Source organism: Theropithecus gelada, chromosome 15 (assembly GCF_003255815.1).
Source record: "Theropithecus gelada isolate Dixy chromosome 15, Tgel_1.0, whole genome shotgun sequence".
Taxonomy (NCBI): domain Eukaryota; kingdom Metazoa; phylum Chordata; class Mammalia; order Primates; family Cercopithecidae; genus Theropithecus; species Theropithecus gelada.
The window spans coordinates 108,820,584-108,824,252 of record NC_037683.1 but is presented as its reverse complement, the minus strand read 5'-3'; the positions used below and the strand labels follow the sequence as shown (position 1 = coordinate 108,824,252).

General features: G+C 47.5%; 1 pseudogene; it reads left to right on the top strand.

Annotated features, from left to right (window-relative positions):
- Positions 1 to 1,326: 1,326 nt before the first annotated feature.
- LOC112608761 lies at positions 1,327 to 1,425 on the top strand (annotated as a pseudogene).
- The last annotated feature ends 2,244 nt before the right edge of the window (positions 1,426 to 3,669 follow it).

Genomic DNA, 3,669 nt, shown 5'->3' with positions numbered 1-3,669 from the left:
CAAATCTGGCCCAGCACTCCTTGAAAGCCTCTTGGGCCAGCTGCTTGACCTCTGAAGGTTATCCCCTTAGGATGCTGTTGTGGATGCAGATGAGGTCCATCTCTTGCTCCTGGTGTTATGAGTAACAAAGTGTGAAGGGTCACGTGAGAGAATGTCACCTATTCTTGCTCTAACTCAGGGTTGAAATCCTAGACCCACCCCATCTGGCCCCTTAGCAGGGCTTCCTAGAGTCTGGCATGGCTGAGTTTTTCATGAACTTGGTGGGTGCAGACACACTTCGGGTTCCAGGGAGACCCATCGCAGGCTCCACACTCAGCCCCCGATGGGTGAGAGGGTGCTTCTCTGCAGACACGGGGGGTAGGATTGGGCTGAGTGTCTTACTGTAAAAGAAGTTCTGGCCAGGCGCGGTGGCTTACACCTGTAATCCCAGCACTTTGGAAGGCTCAGGCGGGCGAATCACAAGGTCAGGAGATCGAGACCATCCTGGCTAACACGGTGAAACCCTGTCTCTACTAAAAAAAAAAAATATATATATATATATATATATGTAAAATTAGCCGGGCGTGGTGGCGGGAGCCTGTAGTCCCAGCTACTCAGGAGGCTAAGGCAGGAGAATGGCGTGAACCTGGGAGGGAGAACCTGCAGTGAGCGGAGATCGCGCCACTGCACTCCAACCTGGGCAAAAAAAAAAAAAAAAAAAAAAAAAGACGTTCCACTTCACATTAGCTTTCAGAAATTACAAACTGCTTCAGAAGTCTGATTCTAGATTCGCTAGTTCTGAAACTTGGATGAACAAAATCAATGGAAAACCGACCGTTTAGAAACTACCAGGTGGCTTCCTCTCTTGTAAGAGATAAAGACCAAATTAATGGTTGGAGGAAAATTGCTCTTCTGTTTGAGAAAAGGGAAGAAAGACACTTCACTATGGGTTTTAGTTTTTGAAAGGTGAAGCCAAAATCCTAACTCTGGAATAGCTTTTAAGACACCACAGAACCACACGATTTTCTATAATAGTGTCAAGGGTGGTCTTCACTGTGGGTCGAACTGCATTTCTTCATTCATTCAAGCATTGTTCATTGAACTAGGATGTACGGAACCCAACCATGTGCCTTACACCCTCCAGGCCTGGGTGCTGCCTGCATGGGGCCTGCAGTCTAGTAAGAGGAACAGACACCAATCTGCCATCACATCACTGCCACCAAGTGCTGTGACGCCAAGGCGATGCACGATGAGGCACCGAGCCTGGTTTTGAAGGTTTCTCTGAAAAAGTGACTTTTAAGCCCAAATCCAAAGATGAGTCAAAGTTTATAGACAAAAGGGGGTAAGGTGCTCACTTCGGCAGCACGTGTACTAAAATTGGAGCAATTCAGGAAAGATTCACATGGCCCCTGTGCAAGGAGGACTCATGAAACATTTCATATTTCTGTACAACAATGTGAAGGCATTAAATGCCACTGTACTGTACACTTACAGTGCTTAAACTGGTACATTTTATGTTATGTATGTGATAATATATATCACAATTTTCAAAAAGAGAGAATGGGTGGAGTTGCAAGAGCCCCATTGCAGGCAGAGGGAGCATCAGGTCCAAGTGTTCCTGGACCAAGAGGAAACCCAGCAGCCAGGACTTGTGTGCTGAGATTTGTGGGATGGCGGGTGGCCCAAGATGATCCTGGAGTTGCAGAACCTGGTTATTGGTCTTTGTCTCAAGGCCAGTAAAAGATTCCTGAAAAGCTTTTATTAAGGCAGTGACATAATTTGTGTTAAAAAAAACAAAAGTCCCCCTGGACTAGGGTGAGAGTGTTTGGAGGGGCAGTGAATGTGGCTGACCAGGTGGCTAGCTGTCAGAGTTCTTCAGGAGAGAGATGGCTGTCACTTGGAGTAAGGTGCTGGAGCTGAGATGCAGAAAAGTGGGTAGATTTGAGAAAAGCTGGAGGACAAATGGCTGAACTTGTCGATGGGTTGCTCTGGGGGTGAGAGAAGGGACTCATTGGGACGGATCTCCACGTTTCTGGTGGACGGTGGTGCTGGTAACTGGGGCAGGAAGCACAGAGAGAAGGGGTTGGAGGATGGATAGCTGTGCTTGTTTTGGGTATGGTGTTGGGTTTGTGCCTCAGTGAGGTTTGCAGCTGCCAGAGGGGGAAGATCCTGTGCACGGGTCGTTGACTCAGGGCTCGCTAAGGCCTGCACTAATTTCTGATGGAGTCTCTGGTGATTCTACCCGCTCACGTACTGCACTGTTTTCTGAGGCACGTCTGTCAAGGGACAAGTGAGAATTCAGGACCACTCCCGAGAGAAAACAGATGGAACACCCCATCTGCCACATGCAGCGGCCAGGCCTGCTCCCAGCGCAGCTGACAAAAACCATCTCTTCTTCTTCTGAAAGGCTGCTCCAAAGAAACCACACTGGCCTCATGACAGCATCCTGACTGGACCGTCCGTGACATGTTGGGATTTCAGGCCTGCCAATTAACCGTGTGTCCAACTCTGGGTCCTGTAGACCCCAGGGTGGGCAGCTCTCAGAGCACTTCTGAAACATCGGCTTATAAGGCAGACACTGTGTTGAGTGATTGAAGCTAAATGTTGCTTCAGTGGCAGGGCTCGAGTCTCTGGAACAGCTGCCCTTTCATTTAACAATCTTGGAAAATAAAAGCATACCGGCCGGACGCGGTGGCTCATGCCTGTAATCCCAGCACTTTGGGAGGTCGAGGCTGGTGGATCACCTGAGGTCAGGAGTCTGAGACCAGCCTGACCAACATGGTGAAGCCCCGTCTCTACTAAATACACAGAATTAGCCGGACATGGTGGTGCATGCCGGTAGTTCCAGCTACTTGGGAGGCTGAGGCAGGAGGATTGCTTGAACCCGGGTGGCAGAGGTTGCAGTGAGCCGAGATTGTGCCATTGCACTCCAGCCTGGGCAACAAGAGCAAAACTCTGTCTCAAAACAAATAAACAAAATCATACCCAGTTGAGATCCACCAGAGGCAGAAGTGGCCTTGTATTTGTAAGTTTCTCTCCTTCTCTTCCCTCCCTCCAATTCCTCTGCAATCCCTGGTCCATCCTAGTGCCATTGCGAAGGAACATCATTCTTTATTCATGCCCTGCTGCTGAAAGATGTATAAAGGTTTCGACTGAACAATCAAATGTCAAGAAAACAACATTTAGGACATACCACCGAGACCACTAAGCATGTAATAAATTCCTGCAATTAGTCACACATGCCTCGGGGAGTAAACATGGGCTGGAATGAAGGACAGCTTTTTAATTACGGCAACAGATGAAGTCTTCTTACTATGTACAGAAGCATTCAGGCCAAATTCTGGGGTAAGTTCAGAAATTTAACTCCCTAAAAGTGGCTGGTCATAACTGATTCGGAATTGGATAAGAATAGGAGATAAACCATTTTTAGCAATGACTCACTCTCACATTTAAGGGTAAACATGTACTGAAAGAAACTTGTTAATCTGTGAAGGTCAACCAAGATGATCTTGATGTGTCCTCAAGAAAACACAACATGATATGAGTAAGGTTACATACAAACGAACATGATAGGCATCTCTAAGGACAGCATTCTGTTTTGAAAATGAAGGTAAGTAGTGCACCCTGAGTGTTGGAAAAGAGCCCCAAAGTGAGAATGTGTGGTGTTTTGCAATGCTCCAGTTCCACACT